At 34.8% G+C, this 19805-nt stretch overlaps 2 protein-coding genes across 2 annotated transcripts in view; one reads left to right on the forward strand and one right to left on the reverse strand.

Moving 5' to 3' along the window:
- LOC132546977 (nuclear pore complex protein Nup107-like) overlaps nt 1-16718 on the reverse strand; it is a 168064-nt gene extending 151346 nt beyond the window's left edge. The window contains exon 1 of the mRNA XM_060210710.1: nt 16644-16718. The gene's annotated coding sequence lies outside the window, so the exon portion shown is untranslated. The remainder of the gene's footprint in view (nt 1-16643) is intronic.
- LOC132546978 (DNA polymerase lambda-like) overlaps nt 1-19805 on the forward strand; it is a 45475-nt gene that overhangs the window by 14219 nt on the left and 11451 nt on the right. The window lies entirely within an intron of this gene.

The raw sequence follows: 19805 nt of genomic DNA on the forward strand, positions 1-19805 counted from the left end.
TCGTAATATTCTGATGGAAAACATGTTATGTCTGTTTTGTAATCATAATCAAGGAGAAAACGAGTTTCATTTTGTTCTGCCCACTATATGTAGGTGTTCGTAAAAAGTTCATTAAAAAGTATTACTGGAACCGTCCATCATCATATCAACTTGTCCAGCTGCTATCTGTACGTAACAGGAAGAAATTTGTAACTTAGGAAAGTATCTACAATCAACTGTATTAGTACGGTCAAGATTCTAACTTATTGTCTTCTCATTTTTTGTATTTTTCTCCCGTTTGTCTATCTTGTACATGGTAAGGACAGAGTATCTATACTAACTAAATACGACTTACAATATCATGCTTTATACATGATGATATAATGTCTTTGTATTTCATATTACTTATGTATCAATTATATGTTACGAATGCTTTTGAGCTGTAAGGCTTCAAGTGAAATAAACAATGAACATATTTATATGATAAAACGTCAAATTCACCTGATTACTCATCAGTGTCAGGTCAAGTGGCAAAATGAAAGTCGAATCTTAAATCATTAACAGCTGTGAATATTTTATTGTAACTTGTTCTGAAGCAGAATAATGAACTTGATTAATGAACATGGTCAAAAAATGAAAATAAGGAGTTTGTTTGTATGTTGAGATACTCTTTATTAACCGTGCTTATTTTAAAAATAACATTTACTCTTTTGCGTATTGATAATAACATTGTTTATTATTATTTGTAGTAATAGTGACTATTAATTCATTCAGGTGAATCTGTTGTAACTTTCGCAAGACTGATTACATCGATTGGAAAGTTTCCACAGATGTTGCATTTCATTGTAGTTATTATTCAATGCTCCAAATATAGACGACACGTTTAGCCTTTGCCGCTCCTTAAACACAACGGGAAGGATATCAGCATTTAGGTTTTTTGTAAAAATTTCCCATTGAATTAATTCCGTCATGTCATCTCTCATACAACTTCCTGGTTTACTATTTTTTAGGGTAAAACCCGAAATTTACAGGTAAGTAACGAATCCGATACAAAACAGGTCAAGCAAATTAGACAAAATACCGAGAATTCAACAACGTCTTTTCAGTTACCTATTCGCTGAACACTATTCGAAAGATAGGTATTACCTGGCGGAATTGCTCGATAGATAGTCTCCAACAGTCAGACTCTTTGTGAAACATTCCTCGAAACAGTACATTTACACTATATGAGATCAAAAGAACTGTGAAATACAGATATTTTCGAGACGTAAAAATGGTGGGTATATGTATTCCAGACTGGAAACACAACGTTAGAGATTAAACTGAAAGCAGTAATTGGAAAATAATTTTATAGACCAAAAGAAAATTTGGGACCAGACTACGTAATATTTTATGTTCTCATACTAAGCCAATGTACCAATTTCTGTGTAAAATACATGTCAAATTTCAGATATACGTTATTAGCATATTCATGTAATTTCATTTAAGTGGCGATAGTATCAGAATTTTAACACTTCAACAGAGGTTTGTGTTGCTATTAAACTTTTTATCTTTCATTTCATGTCTTTCGCTGGTCACGCAAACGTCTCTGAAGAACTGAACGCAGTTTCTATAATTAGAAAATGAATTCTTTTCTCCTACGATTAGAGCCCTTCGAAAACTTTTAGAGTATTCTTACTCGGAAGTGTTCATGGTTTTTTAGTGTGCTGTTTACAATTAAAACATTGTAACACTATTTTCATGTGATATGACGTGATATGACACACCCCTCCCCTACTTAGTAAAGGGGGTTTCATTTGTACACGCGTACGCGTGTCCCTCCGTCCGTCCGTGCAAAGATTGCGTACAAGATATCTCGTGAACCCTGGACATATTCGTTCATATCAATATAACATGATAGCATGACATCGAGTTAAAAACTGATTAGATTTTGGCGGTCAAAGTTGAAAGTTAGATATCAAAGTTACCCCTGACCACTTTTGAAATAAAACGTGTACCTGATATCTCATGAACCCTTGGACAAAGTTTATTTGATATGCATACTATAACACTACACAATCAAGTTCTTCACTTGATTCGATTTTGTGATCATCGGCGAAGTTAAATTCAAAGGACATTCTTAACCATTTTTGAAGGAATGTCTCATATAGCCCCCAACACATTTAGTTCATCGGGTTGGGGTATATCTATTTAAATTACTTGCACCCTTTTTTGTTTTATTTGTTTATAACGGATTTCCAATAGGTATCGATTAGATGTTAAGTACAGTGTTTTGGTCTCGTCATAGAAATCGCTGTCGTCTCCTAATTGTATCCCGTCTTATACCACCAAAGTGAGAAGTGCGTGAGAATAATATAGTGACTTAGTGCTGTGTTTGTTTGCAAGGAAAATAAAATCTGGTGTTTTGACTTCGTTTTATTGATATAATTTGCTACGTACTATATTATATATGAATAATAAGATATTACGTTGAATGAAGTATAAAGCCCCCATTTAGCAGGCATATTAAATACACATTCAAGGTTACAGGAGAGACAAACAGGAAGCGAGATTGAATCGTATCAACGTATATTCAGAAAATAGGAGTCATTCATTTGCTGTAGCACAGTCCATTTTTAGTTGTATGATTAATATACGGCGGAGTTTGAGAATATAAAGTAACAAACATGATGGTTGATTTCCGTGGTTATAAGTATGTCCTGTTTCCTCGAATTACTCCGGAGTATGTCCTCCTTACCAGCGTTTTAATTTGAACGCATCCTATCCAATCTCTTTCCTTATAGCTTAATCTAAATCAGCCAGTAGAATAGACTGGAATTATTTAGTTAACACTGTATAACCCGGTCGTTGGCGTTGCCTCGCAATTAAACATTTGACATATATGTGCGTTAACTCAAATCATGCCCGATATGGGAAATTTTCAGGTTCATTTTCTATCGAAAAAAGTTATTATGAGTATTAATGAAGAATCGTTAAAAACGGTCAAAATGGTTTCAATAAAAGGTTGATCTATATTGAGAATTGTGTTAGTGTAACCAGTGTTATGACTTGATACGGTGCCAGTCCGTTTCTTGAAAATACTATTAGTAAAAGTTTGATGTGGAATGTTGTGAAGAATGTACACGAGTGAAGAAGTAATGACAGATTGACGATTTCATTTTAAACTACAGGTCATGACCAAGTTACCAGTAATTGTTGGACGATTGGAAACATTACTTTAGTAACAGGTCAGGGAGATATGGTACTGAGCAGCTGATTTTCTTTTCATATATTTCAATGCCGAAATGACTTTATTGTAAGTATGACCGAGTGGTGTGCTTACTGTAATTAATAGGTTACGACTATAAATCTAAGTTAGCAGAGAAAATCATAACTCAGCTAGGAATATAGATTGCAAGAATCGCCAGTAGTATAAACAGACAAAAGGACAAGAGAGTCTTGGAGGAACGGTGTCTGTCAAATTCTGTTACATCAAAATTCTTGTTTTACTACAGCATATAAAATATATTTACACTAATATTCCAGGTAAACTACGCTGAAGTAAGTATTACACTACTTACAGGGGATATAATGCATCGATATGACGTCAACTTTTGATCTCATCGGATTGTGATTGTCAGATACTTAGCATTTTCCTGTACAAATGAAATTCTGTGGAGGTTATCCGGAAACACGAAACACTTTGGCTACCAAAGCAATTAGAAGAACGAGGATGTAGACGTCACTGAGAGTCGGATATCACATCCACCTGAATTATTGATTTTGGTAACACATCATGTGGGGAGTTATTGGTGGTGATGTAGGGAGTATCTACTTCTGTATCGTATGTCGTTAGTGATAAACACTGTCTGTATTGGATTGTAATATTCGCTTGTTTCTTTTGCACAATTTTTCATGCAATATCTGCGAAGAACATAAAGGAAAGATTAACGATTGTTATTTGTGAGTTAGCTTAAAACATGAAAGAAAGCAATCCGAGATATAAGCCTGTAAGAATTGTCCGGAGTTTGAAGACGAAGCATTTTTTTCTCTAATGTTACAATAAACAGTTCAGAATTGTTTTAATAATAAACATTCTCGATAAATCCCCTGAACAATAAAAGGAAATAATGACATTAAAGAAGTTAACGATCAATTACTAACTGATTACCCCAGTAAGATGTAAAAATCCATGCCGTTATCTCTTTTGATTTATTGAACACTGGCAAAATAGACTGTTGGTTGATACAGTGAGATGATAAAATGTGGTTCTAAAATATGTCACATCTTACTGTCCACGCTTTTAATATGACTAGGCAGCTTATCTCAATTGTTGGTTATACCTCCACATCGGTAATGTGGTATACAGTAATCACTTTGCGCGTTTGCAAGATGGCGCATGGAATCCATGGACAAGTTCAGTTCATACTCACACCAAAGCTTCACTTATCAAGGTCTAATGATTTAATTTCATTGGTCATTGGTTATGGTTAAAAATCAAATGTCACTCCTAATAGTGCTTGAAACAAAAAAAAAAAAAAAAAGAAGCACTGGAGACGTTATGTATATTCACAGTATCGGAACATCTCACTAATGTCTACAACCTGTTAGGTTTTTGTGGTCCCCGGTAAAGGTTAAGATTACTTCTGAAATAAAAAGTAGAAAGGTTGAGTTTAATACATCTCAATAAATGAAGTCTTAATAGATATGAAGAAAAATGGTATATGTATTTGAGCCCCCGATCACTGTTTACTATTATGCTGGATATATATTTCTCATACCAATTCAAGGACAGTCGTCAGACTGACGCATCAAGTCGTACGTATGGTCTGTAACGTTGATTTATTTGTGATATTGCTCAATTAATAATCACCTTTGCTGAAAAGAATCATTCTGGCATTGTTTTGATATCATAGATCGTGTGTGAAATACACCTACATGAAAGGAATCCGACTCTGTATCACCTCAACGGCATCCGCTTCATGTCTTATCAAACGAGTGTAGGTGTGAATTTATCTTGACTATGTGGCTCTAATGCCGACTCTCCTCGTTATTCACGGAATGTAGAAAATGATATTTCTTTGTTTTGTCTGTTCCATTTCAAAATCGCGAACTAATGATGACCAGAGTAATCGTGAGATGGGTATTACAGCAGGCATGAAATTATAACACCTTGAGATGCAGAGCCTACTTACGACGAAATGTGATCAGAACGCCATCACATTTCTTAAAAGCAGCACTGTTTGATATTCCCCGTTAACTCATAGTGTTCCTATCAAAGATAATGTTGATATAATCATCGTACGAACAGGTTGAAAAAGAACGGATCTCTAGAGATTTTGTCATATCTCGGATGTGCGCTTAATCAGCATACCAAACAAATTCCGATTAGATTCAAACCTTTGTGGTTTTTGTAAATGAAAATAATAAGTGTCTTATCAAAATGAAAAATGCATTTGATGATATATAAAGATTCTGTAATATTGTCGCTGTTATTTCATAAGTAATGTTGGAACAGCGATTGATAGAACTAATCGTACACTACAATATCATTGTAAGCTTACTCTCCATTAAACCTAATTTGTAGAACTTTCTTTCATATTTGTACCACATTATGTAATTATGTGTTTGTTATTTAATCTCTGAGTCGGAAAAAATAAATGTGTTTTACGTTATACATGCTTTAATTTACAGTTGATTGAATCCCATACTATTTATAAAAGATAGGAATGCGTTAAACTCAGTTTCTTAGAAAGAACAAATATTGTTTGAACCAAGATCAATTTTCGTTTGATGTCTGTTCTCGTAATATAAATATATTTTTAAAGATTGTTATGCAATATTGATGACGTTCCTCTTATAAATTGTATTGAAACTACTGCTTAAACAGACGGGCAGCATTTCTTCTTATCTTCATGAAAAATGATTTATATCAGTTATTTTTTGGAACTCTCTTCAAAATCAAAAATGTAAGTGCTGGCACGCGTAACGCACAATTCAGACTTAAAGTCGATAAAAAAATAGATAAAAATACATATTGATCCGTGATCCGGACACTCCTGAAAAAGAACACAGATGATATGAGATTGGACGCCAATTTCTTCGTTCGGCGTCCATCCGTCCGTCCGTCAATATTTTCTTTGATGCTAGTCATGAACGTCTGAGCGAATTTTGATCAAATTTGGAGAGAAGCACCATTGTGGAAAGAAAAAAATAATCTGGGGCAAGTAGAGGGACTAGACATTCCGAGGCCTGAGGGATGAGTTCGTGGTTGGTCTATTTCCTATTTAATTTCATTAAATAACACTTCATTATATCACTATAAAATGTCTGTTACTTCCTCGCAAGTGCTTCCATTAAAGTAGCATTTGGTCAAATTTTACTGCAATTGACACAACAGATGCCTCCTCTTCCGGAACACTCGGTCTTGTTCTCCTCATACTTTCTTTGTTCATATTTTGCCCTAATTTTATTGAATATGAGATTTGATTATGATTATGTTATCACGTTGGTATTTTCTGGTTTTTTTCTAACATCGACTCCGAAACTGACTGCGATAATTGAGGAATCGTCTCCAACCCCTCAATCTGCATCATCATACGTCGGCTCTATTTTGTGAAGTACGAGATACAATGAAACATGAATACGTGGACTTGTTTACTTTTGCTATTAAGGCATTTTTGCAAGTACTCGGAATGCTACTATTCATATATACGATTGTTATGTTGATAGTGATATGCCTTTCCCTTAGCTATCAAAATCAGTGTTTTCTCAGAATAATTATACGGATGTATCCTTGACTTTGAGTTGTGACGCACGAAAAATTAACCGGAATTATTGCACCGTTACCTCGTTCTATATTCCACATGCTTCTAAGGAACATTTAATGCGTAATGTTTTACACTGTAAAGTGTAACGACAAACCAAACACTGCCTTACCGGAAAGCCACACGTGTGTGATCCGAAAATTACTGGATCATGATGGTTGGAGTTTTTTTCAATATGAAACATTTAATGTGACATTAAATTATTTTCAAAACTTTCAAAATAACATTGACAGCAGTGAAAAAATTCAAACTCGTTTCCAAAGGTAAATAAATGGAAATATTTCAAATAATGAAAGAAAAATGGTGACACAATTTATGAATGACAACAAAATGATGTCGTAACATACTTACCGATAGCAACAGATTTTATGATAAAACGGGTCGTAAAGTTTACTTTTTGATACGATCCCTCATTTCGTCAAATTCGGTCTCTAGGTCAGAGTCAGAGACGATGTCAGAAATGTTAATCGACATGGTAGAAGCACATTCAAAACCTATCGTTATAGACCAAACGAACAATTAACATTTACATCAACAACCTTACTCTGATGTTTATTTAATTGTCTAATGCAAAAATCTGATTACAAGAATATCATTTAACAGACGCTAACTTTAATATGTCAGATCCTGTGTTTGTAGGCCACAAATAGAGTCATGTGTGCATACTTATTTATGACGCACATGTAATACTATCTGTCATTGTTCGTGATAAGTCTCAGCTCACCATTGTGTATTGGTGCTGTTTTAGTTATCCTTTGTCTCTGTATGTTTCTTTTCCGCAGTAGTATTGTAGTCAAGATAGAAATTGGGGGTATATAATGATAGCGGTAGTATAAAAGAAGAAAAATATTTGTCACTGGAAAGCAAATGTCATGAATTATTTCTATATATTAATTTATGATTTTGCTGACATGGAACGTTTAGTTATTAAAAGAACACAAATCTTCTATCTATCTCAATCGGCCGCCACTGTTAGATAACCTAGAATCAGTTAATTTTAATCCTCTCATTGGACCAAATATCTTTACCATGCTATCTCTATAACTACCTAGGTAGCATACGTACACCGATGTAAACATTCACACCTCGTCGTCAGTATACGGAGGCACGAAGTTAGTCATACCTGAATAGTTGTCTGGTCTGGTTATTGTGACGTCACAAATCCATAATTCAAACCACAGACATTCCCTCGATGTGTCATACTGATAAACTTCAACAGACACCTGGTAGTATTAGGCCAAAGTGATAATTGATTATGTGTGAAGTGATTAAATCGTCCAGATGTCTTTTGTTTAGGATGAACCAGTAGAGAAAACGTTATGTACAATGATATTTTCGAGTGGTATTTAGATATATCAACATCGGAATTAGTGGATTAAGAATATCCACGAAATATATTGGCAATATCAATGGGTTTAAGATGGTGTATTGATTAAAGGTTTTGTTGTTCTTTTATGATAAGAGAGCATTTTAAAGGCATATTAACATATTCAAATTAGGATATAATTACATCATACTTACAGTCAGTTCTGCCTTCACGAATACGCAAGAATTACAGAACAATATACTATGAAATAACACACTAAACACGTAACCTGTCCGTATAGGATACAAAGTCAAGCAAACGTGTAGCAATCTTGTTGTTATTGAGATGGGACCGGTGGCTAAAATCTGGTCCGTTCAGTTTTGTTGAAATGTTTATACTCAGTTATTATATTTAACGAGTCAATGAATAGAATTCTGAACATTGTTGTAAATTGTAGCAAGATAACTGATGGAAGTTTGATGTTCCCAGCAGTTTTCATGGTTTGTAGAAAATTTTAAAAAAAGACGTTGAAAGTATTAGTAGGTCATAATATGCACCTGTGGCCCCACACACGTGACATCTTGTTTCCTTATTCCGTCAAAGACTTTCTGTTGGTTTTTTTATCATTTATAATAGTAAAGATTGAAACTCTGTAAACGGCGCCCCATAACAAATGTATCGGTGTGACGTAACACGTATTAAGTATTGTATCAACAAACATATGTAGAAATAAAAAAACAAACACCTACTTATAAAACTTTTAAAAACCACTTAAGGGAAGTAGTCTACATGCAACCCGACTCATTTTCTGAAGTCCTGGTTTAGACACAATTCCATTGGATCTCGTGGTATACTTCCTTTTCCTGGTAATAAACGATCTGGTCACTTGACGAAAATTTTGTCGGGATAAAAAATAATAAAGATCAAACGAGTTCTATTTTCAAGACACCATCTTAACTGTTTCCCTGTAATGAACGAGAAGGCGAGAAGGCGTACCAGTCCTAATCACCGTTATCGTCCTTTACAGTAATGTTATCACTGTTAACGAATTGTGTATGGTTAGTGTTAGACAGTGTTAATCTAAATTGTGATATTAGATGCCCATCACAAACACTACCCACACCATTACGTCGGTTGATCGTGTTTATACTGACGTCAAGTTACACCTGTTTAAATATCTACACGGAGATTAAATATACGCGTGGTGTGCACATGCAATTCCCCTGCATTGTAATAAAGGTTTACTGAAAGTGAATTCAGGACATTCCACATTATCACAATTATCGTAGTATCATACGCCTAAAGCTTTCATGTATATTGTACATGTATTTATGACGTCATATAGTAACATATATTTTATTGGATCTTATCAGCGCTTTGTCTGTAATTTTGCAGCAAATTGCATCAAAGTGTGTTCTGTGGTATAAGGCCTGTTCATTTCATATGAGATTATGTGAAACGAGTCTCAGAACTTTTCTATTTTGTGAGCCGTAACAAGCAAAAATTAAAAGTTCGAGATGAATTTCATAAATCATTGTCTGATGCCACTATACAACTACATGTACCGTAGAAGGCCACTTTACCACCATCATTATAGTAGGATGCCACTTTACAACTACATCATTATAATGTTTGATGCCACTATCCAATTACATCATTATATAGTCTAATGCCACTGTGCAACTACATATAGTGTAAGGCCACTGTACAACTACATATACAGTGTAAGGCCACTGTACAACTATATATAGTGTAAGGCCACTGTACAACTACATATACAGTGTAAGGCCACTGTACAACTATATATAGTGTAAGGCCACTGTACAACTACATATAGTGTAAGGCCACTGTACAACTATATATACAGTGTAAGGCCACTGTACAACTACATATACAGTGTAAGGCCACTGTACAACTATATATAGTGTAAGGCCACTGTACAACTATATATAGTGTAAGGCCACTGTACAACTACATATAGTGTAAGGCCACTGTACAACTAGATACAGTGTAAGGCCACTGTACAACTAGATACAGTGTAAGGCCACTGTACAACTACATATACAGTGTAAGGCCACTGTACAACTACATATACAGTGTAAGGCCACTGTACATCTACATACAGTGTAAGGCCACTGTACAACTACATATACAGTGTAAGGCCACTGTGTAACTATATCTATAGTGTAAGGCCACTGTACAACTACATATACAGTGTAAGGACACTGTACAACTACATATACAGTGCAAGGCCACTGTACAACTATATATAGTTTAAGGCCATTGTACAACTACATACAGTGTAAGGCCACTGTACAACTATACATGTAGTGTAAGGCCACTGTACAACTAGATACAATGTAAGGACACTGTACAACTACATATACAGTACAAGGCCACTGTACAACTACATATAGTGTAAGGCCACTGTACAACTACATAAAATGTAAGACCACTGTACAACTACATACAGTGTAAGGTCACTGTACAACTATACATACAGTGTAAGGTAACTGTACAACTATACATATAGTGTAAGACCACTGTACAACTACATACAATGTAAGGTCACTGTACAACTATACATACAGTGTAAGGTAACTGTACAACTATACATATAGTGTAAGACCACTGTACAACTACATACAATGTAAGGTCACTGTACAACTATACATATAGTGTAAGACCACTGTACAACTACATACAATGTAAGGTCACTGTACAACTATACATACAGTGTAAGGCCACTGTATAACATGAGATCATATACAGCAGCATTGACGGAGTCTAATGGTCAGTAGTTAATTCGTACAGGCAGGGTCGCCCGGTTAATTAGTTCTTTCATTATGTATATCATCATGGCAACCAGTAAATAGTAGAGGCGTTCTGATCAAGTACTGTATTTATATACGTTTCAAGAGTTGGTCTCAAGGCAGTATCTATCATTAAAACATGTCATTTTATTTGATAAAGATAGTACGTAAAGCTAACATCAACGTGATTTAAGGAGTGCTTACGTTTCTCTAAAATATATTTCTCCTTTAACCATGTTTTATTTACTGTTAGATCATTCCATAATACGTGTGTATGAATGTTTATTCTAACATTTCGACATTAAAACACAGTTGAATTATACTGTACTATACCACTATACTGAAGCATTAGCGACCAGACAAATAAGGTGTGTCACTATGTCAGTCTTAGGTATATTAACGTGTTTGGTGGTATCCATGAATCGTTTTACAAAACAATTTGTCAGGCATGAAACTGTTACAAGTATTCCACTTAACAAGGATAATCCTCTCAAATTAACAGTATTTACTGACACAAGGTGAAGACAGACAATGGTGTTGACGTCACACACATTTTTGTTGGTAAGATGTACATCCTTTGACAATGGATTATAGACATTAATTACTCACAAACACAATACTGTCTTACAGTTGACTGAACCTACGTCATCGGCCTTGATACATATTCACGACAATGTTATGTGATATGAATGTAAGTTTCAACCCAACAGTACGATTATATTGATACTATTGTAACAAGGAGAACCTGCACTACTTTTTCAAACAAACCTCAGCCCAATTAGCATTGCAGATTACGAAGATAACCTACATTGCTTGTTAAGTACTTATGAACGTATCTATGGCTTCACAGAATGAAAGACGGCGTATATATTAATTTTTATATGGTAACAAATCACAGGAAACGTGAATTAAACGGATTTTGTTTTGTTTCTGTTCAAAATAGTTATAATATCTGAGAGATTGGAATTAGGAGGAATGTTGATAAGACAAACGGATGTCTATTTGTCCACATTGGACCATTCTATCCACTAGGTATAGTACACAACATACATGTAGAATTAAAATACTCTATACAAGAACATTAGGCACTGATTCCTAAAATTAAATAAAAAAAGAATGCTTTTGTTTGACAATTTCTTTCAGCTTTATTTTACAAAGTAAGTATAAAATTCATCAATAATCATAAATAAATAAATAAATATTGCACATACAACACATTCAAATATTAAAGTGAAGGAATTCATGAAATTATCACATATGTCACGCACCGTTAAAATCCTGCATGCAGACAACACTTACGCAAGATTCCAGCTATTATCACATTAACATAAGTTAGTTTTTAAAATCACAGTAAATATACACATTTATATGAATAGTCATGTTAGTTGTGAGTGAGAATGTCATTGAATTACTGGACGTAAATACCCTGTTCACAGAATACATCCAAGGCATGCAGACAAGGAAGTGTCATTGCCACCAGGAAGCAAACCTTTCTCGGAACAAGTTCTTTTCAAATTCATTCCCCATTATTCCGAGGTTAGGATTGTCGAAATGCCCTTTCTAGAATGTCATATCGATGGAACAAGACCTGTTGCGTTTGATTGGGGTCAGTTGTAATCCTTAGTGTACAATTCAGCACCCGGCCAACTGGATATTCGCTGTAACATTCATAGAGTGAATACCTTGAAGTTGGGCTCGTTCAGGAAGAGAAACATTTTCAAACACGTTATGCATTCCATTTCGCCGTTTTGTCGTTTTAGCGTCAAGTTCGTGTTCACAGAGAACCATATAGGAAACTGATCGTCGGTAATTTCTTGAATTCCGATAGGATGAGTCATTTTCTGTGAGATCATTGGTAGTATTCTGATACGACTGGAACGACGATGAGTCGTTTTCATCATCAGAGACATGTGTTGCCGTCAGTCTTTCAACAACTGTTTGTTCTATCCCTTCAAAGATGTAGGCCATGCCTCGCCGTCTTTGTGTACAAGATCGAGCAGAGCACATTGTGATTATAAACTGTGGGAATCGGGGTGGCTGTATGAAAATGTCACTGATGGAACGCTTCCCTCTATCACGTTATAGCTCTGTCGGAGTGAGTCGCTGTAATGATGACGGCACGCACTTCACTCGGGTTTTATAGTTTACCACGAGGCGTGCTGGTTTCCGCTCTGTTGGCTGAACACAACGTCAATATACACACTAATATTTCTTGTTCAGTTTCATTCTTACCAGAAGGAAAGCATGAACATTTTACTACAGATGAACAAGAAACTGAGATAGGTAAATAAAATAAGAAGAATAATTCATCAATTACTTAAAGGGATTTTGTCTTATTAGAATAAGATAACCATGCTTTATATATTAAGGTAAATTCCGGATCTATTTTTAGAGAGTAGTCAGCACTACTTGCTGACGTCAAAGGGGCGGAGCTTAGCGTGAATTTCCCAGTTCACATCATTTCTCCGAATAGGTATAATGATTGTCATATGTGTTGAGACGGAGAGATTGTTAACTGATGAAAGAAGGTAAATTTTCGAAAAAGTTATAAATCGTGATTTCATACTCAAAATAAATTTGTTGTGAAATAAGATGCTGGCAATTCTTTAAACAAAACCCACGATAGACCTGGAATGTATAAAATTACATTCCTTTACTCACTATCCGCATAAGATACCTTCAGTTAATATCTAGCTTAACAACTCAAATGGTTTACGTTTCGATATATCATTATATTGTATATAAATACATTACACAGAAAACGATTATATTTTTGTTCAACATCTTTTACAAAGAATAGATAAAATTTTGTAATCTTGCATCAGAAGTATAAAGTTATGGTCGCGTCCATATCCCCGGGCCACAGGTTGTAACATACATACCACACCTTCTTATCCGATGGAACTAGATTACACTATATACCTAATATTCATTCGTCAGTATTTATCCGGTTAAATCATCTTAAGCCCAAGTCCTCATATGAGTCACACTATTTATTTTTACTTACCAAAGAGACGGAAATCAATATTGTCTCTGGTCTTCAATACAGCCATGAAATATCATTCGAATTTTTAATCAAACTGAGAATCGATTTTTTTCTTTCTTTGATGTTGTTTGTTTAAATAGTGTTTTAGTTATCTCTTATTACAACTTTAGTTGGTTGACAGCGCATCAGTGCAATGATATTTCGTTGTGAAAGTGGACAAATTAAAACTAGACGAAGTAAAAAAAAATGCAAAAAAATAACAAAAAAAAAAAAAAAAAAAAACAAAAATACAACCCCCCCCCCCCCAAAAAAAAAAAAAAGAAAAAAGAAAAGAAAAGAAAAACAATTAAAATGTATCACACAGCTCTTTCGTTTTTATGGGACCCTTCAGTGATGTTACAGCATACGGCTGTTTCTTTTTTATTGGACCCTTCAGTGATGTTACAGCATACAGCTGTTTCGTTTTTATGGGACCCTTCAGTGATGTTACAGCATACAGCTGTTTCGTTTTTATGGGACCCTTCAGTGATGTTACAGCATACAGCTGTTTCGTTTTTATGGGACCCTTCAGTGATGTTACAGCACAAAGCTATTTCGTCTTAATGTGACCATTCAGTGATGCTGCAGCACAAAGCTGTTTCGATTTTCGGGGAAAAGTCAGCGATGTTACATCATACAGCTGTTTCGTTTTTATGGGACTCGTTAGTGAAGCTACATCATACAGTTGTTTCGTCTTTATGGGACTCGTAAATGTCGATAATGTTGAAATGGAAAAGGTAACTGAAGAAAATAATAATAAAAAACTATCAAAAGATAAGTTTAAAAGCAAGTGGAGCTCCAAAATTGAATGTCTATGATAATTTACGATATAAAATTTTTAAAGAGTTTTATACACAAGAAGGAATCTTCATCAAGATTTATTGGAACCGACCAATAAAAGTCCTGAGGTCGTTCAAATGAACAAACAGCAAATCTCAACTGTATCACAAAATATTGATAATTCATCCAAATGATATATCGTTAAAATATACTGTTGTAATGTTTCATTCAGTAATCATTAACAAAGGAAGCAAATTGATTAAATATTTGAACGTTTTTAACACTTACATCTAAACGATTCATGAAATTATGATGAAAACATTTAATAACTTAATCAAACCAATGGCCATTACATTGAGGTCTATGTACATCTAATCATCTTGTTGAAGAATTTCATATTTGCTGATATGTTCACGTGATATTGTGCACACACAGACAAAAACAAGAAAGCATCGATATCTCAACAAAATCTCGATTAAACTTGACCGAAATATTTGCAGAAGAAAGGTTCCTGGGAATGTGACAATTTTACTTCAGCCGAAATTGGTTTCTTACAATAATTAAGTCATTATTTTGCTAGCTCATTTTGAAATGGTACCGACTTAACTGAGAAATTTCTAATTCTACATTCTGTAAATAATGATGTGTCATATTTATAGCAGCATATTCAAGGTAAACTTACACTTATTATCGTCAGCTAAGAAGTTTATCTGTTTGTTGCCGATATCTCGCGTGAAAATCGCCATAACGGGAACAAATTCATGTATAGCGAATCAGCTGCGACATTTGAACACCGCCATAGGTCGGGGTTGCAGGAATGTTGCTATCCAGAAATGAAATAAGTTTATACTCTATTTAATACAGATTAACGCTATATTGTAACACTCCTTCACCTATTTTTTATCTCGATTAGCAGTCACATTTAATTAGCGCTCTAGTTTGTTTCGCTTTTACTAGTACATGTATCAAACAAAACAAAAAAAAGTTTTATCAAAATGATAGTTCAATTTATAATAAGGCGACCAGGAGAAAATTGAAAAAAATGTGGTCCATCTTTTTCTTAAACCATTCTTGTATCGCATTTTCTTGAAAAGTACTCGGGGGATTTCAAATTTCATTTGTCAGTACCCCTGGGTCCCTTGTGCATTGTTCCAATTTTGAAATGACCAACAGACGTCCATCTTGGTTTTGGACAATAATTGATTGTTATCACAATTTCTTAAGATATACTTGATTGATCATTCTCAGGTAGCGTACTTAGACTCCTTTTCACCTTTAGTTAGGCATTGTTTCGGGATTTCTATAGACTACCAAACACATTTATCATTAGACAAGAAGGCAATTTTATAGTTTATCTAAAGGATGTCTAACACACCGAGACTTGAAAATCTGTAAAATTCTTAACTGAAAAAAATGTATATTGGTCTGTTTAAGATTTTCATGGTATGTAGTTCACCGACATAATTACAAGAGGAACCCTGGGATGATTAAATCATCTTTAATGGTCTTGTTCGTCCTTAATTCCAGTTAATAATGCCGTTATTGTTGTTATTGTCTTGTTTTCCTTGTTGTTGATTTGTTGGCTTTCTGTCATAGTCCCTTTTAATCAATAATTAGCATTGATTTCTTGTTATTCTCAACAAAATAGACAATGTTTGTCTCCGAACACAGGCACTCGAGGCCAGGATATTATTTTTTAAACGTTGATTTTTGTTTTAGCACTCATGACTGACGTTATTTAAACGAAATATCAGCAGAATTCAAGTTTATGTGCCGGTTGACAAATCCGAGGTCCACGGTCATTAAAAATACACAAGGCAAGCAACTCCAGATTTTAAAAAATCGACCCCTCGCTTGGAAACTGGCTCAAAAAAAGTAGTTATGATAAGTTCCTTGTAAAACAATATGTATCCGTAGGTAGTGTGTATATTTACCTTTTATTTGGTGCATAACATTACAGGCAACGAGAAATTCACAATACGTACATGAGATTAACATCTCAATAATCGGAGATTTTATCGTCCATGTAATTATCTTTGACGGAAGTAACATGCCATTTCAAGGGCGGTCACTCCGACTTTTTGGGAGAGGAGTTCCGGATAGCACTATACCAGTGAACAGGTAAGAAAGGTTCCGATGTCATTACGCGCGTAACTTCAAAATAGATATTTTTATTTCTGCAAATACATTTGCGGGGATGGAAAAATAATGGCTGGGCATTTAAAAAAAAAATAGAAAAAAAATCATTTAATTTCCAATTTCTAAGTTAATATATTTCCCCCACGATATTTTTCATAAATTGCGCCCTTTTTTCATTATCTGCATGATTTTTTTTTTCTATTTTTTTTTTGAAAAAAAATTCTCATTACCGCCAGCTTGATTGAAATTTGATGCATTCTGTATAATCCCTTACCATGATATTGTATCCGAGTTGGCAACTGTGGACTTTCTTTGCCCAGCCATTATTTTTCCATCCCCACAAATGTATTTGTAGAAATAAAAATATCTATTTTGAAGTTACGCGCGTAATGACATCGGAACCTTTCTTACCTGTTCACTGGTATAGTGCTATCCGGAACTCCTCTCCCAAAAAGTCGGAGTGACCGCCCTTGAAATGGCATGTTACTTCCGTCAAAGATAATTACATGGACGATAAAATCTCCGATTATTGAGATGTTAATCTCATGTACGTATTGTGAATTTCTCGTTGCCTGTAATGTTATGCACCAAATAAAAGGTAAATATACACACTACCTACGGATACATATTGTTTTACAAGGAACTTATCATAACTACTTTTTTTGAGCCAGTTTCCAAGCGAGGGGTCGATTTTTTAAAATCTGGAGTTGCTTGCCTTGTGTATTTTTAATGACCGTGGACCTCGGATTTGTCAACCGGCACATAAACTTGAATTCTGCTGATATTTCGTTTAAATAACGTCAGTCATGAGTGCTAAAACAAAAATCAACGTTTAAAAAATAATATCCTGGCCTCGAGTGCCTGTGTCTCCGAACAGATTTGTTAGCTTACTTATAATTCGAAATTACATTTGATGTCTATTAGCAATAAAGTATCGCACAGGTTGATTGCATTGTGGATGTTCGAAGTAAAATGGGCTCTTAAGTATATGTGAGAAAAAATGAAATGATTACATCTTTTGAAGAAAAGAGTCTCAGAGAATGTGCTGGAAATTGTTATTAAAGTTGTTATTTGATCAACGTCCTCTGCGTCCACACAGATGGGAAATGAAGTAACTTGTGTATCTTGATGCAGTGTTGGGTGTTGATTGCATCGGTCGTTATAAAGGCTTCTCCAGTGTAATTATATCACTGGACTGGTCTAATTGCAGCTGATTCGTATGCATGGTCCAGTTGTAAACACAGTTCATGCTTCATCAGTAATAGTGTTTACACGAGAACTACAACCACCTTGGGAATACTACACTCAGTCTTCCCAACCGCATAACAAAGCATCACCACATACACGTGAATGACTTAGTCATGGCCGTCATAACACGCCAGTGGTCGTATAAAACGATCATTTACATTATTATATAATGCGGTTTGTGTTTACGAGTAGGCGGTATATCCGTTCCACTGTACTACAACACCACAATATAAACACTAGACCACTCTATATATGTCTCCTCTAAGTTCCTTTCGTCGAATACGATTTTCCACTTTTCTTCTTCCTTGTTAAATCATTATATAATTGTACCAAGCATACTTTTCTCTTACAAGGTAACCGTAAATACTTTCAATTGTGCAATGCATTAAACTATTACGTTTGATATAGTACATATTTGAGTGTCTTAAATAAATTGATATCGAAAGTAATATGAAGAAATTTACTCGAGACCTTCACTAGAAATTCGAATCGATGCTTGGATGTATACCAGCGTCTATAAACCTAACACTTATATTTCAAGTTTTATGATTACCAAAAAATTGTTATTGATATACCACCTTCATGATATTCCACCTCTAAATTTATTTATTTATTTATTCATTTATTAAAAATGCCTTTACATATACCTTTTGGGATGAGGGCCAGACTGTGTAAGATCCCCCCCCCCTTCTCTCTCTCTCTCTCTCTCTCTCTCTCTCTCTCTCTCTCTCTCTCTCTCTCTCTCTCTCTAACTATATTTGGTTATTCAAATTGGGGGAGTAGTGAATGCTAACGCAATGGTATCAATACTCATTTTTTTGTTTTCTTTTCTTTTCAAGACTATTTGACAGTCACTGCATACTTCAAACCTCTAAAATTGAAATAATATGGGAATTGAATCGCCAAAGCCCACTCCAACATAATAGCATTGTATGGTCAATGATAGATCAGATATAGAGCAAACATGGTTAGTATTGTTAGTTTAGTATGACAATTCAATGTTATGGGCATATTGACCCTGTCTTACCCAAAGGGCTGATGATGGGCGTGGACAAAAACGGTCATATTGTATGAAATTCCAAAAATCTTCCCAATACTCAAATGTGGTAGAATCAACGTTTCACTGATGGAGGGGTCTTAAGACGCTCTACCAAAAGTGTGAATTTCAATGATCCAAGGGTCTCCCCTGGGGAGGGGTAAAGTTTACTAAAGGTAATATAGTAAAGTCAAATTTTAGAGCAATAGTTGTATGTTTTCTCTTTGGAATAGATCACACATGATTAGATTGTTAGTATAGGATGACAATGTTTGATGTTAGGCACATATTAACCCACGCTGACCCCAAGGGGCTGATGGGCGTGGCCAAAAAGGGATCAAATTGACTGTAATTTTACAAATGTTCTTCTCAATGCCCAATATGGTAGAATCACTCTTCATGGATGGAAGGGTCTTAAAATAAAACTCTTTTGTCCCAGTACAAATAGTTTTTCTCACTTTCTCTTCTCTATACAACACATTCATTCCAATTGCTTCCATTTTTCCCTGGCCTGTTGTGTTGAAATATCCATCATATCTTTATATTGTTATATTTAGCTGATATATAAGCCAAAACTCCACATATTACCTACATAAGAACATAATCTTTGTGTCCATTATAAGTGATACTGATAGACTGTATCAATCCTAAGCGAAGATTTCACTGGCATCGA

The sequence above is a fragment of the Ylistrum balloti genome, unplaced genomic scaffold, assembly GCF_031769215.1.
Source record: "Ylistrum balloti isolate Yb309-2 unplaced genomic scaffold, AGI_CSIRO_Ybal_v1 Utg369926, whole genome shotgun sequence".
Lineage (NCBI taxonomy): Eukaryota > Metazoa > Mollusca > Bivalvia > Pectinida > Pectinidae > Ylistrum > Ylistrum balloti.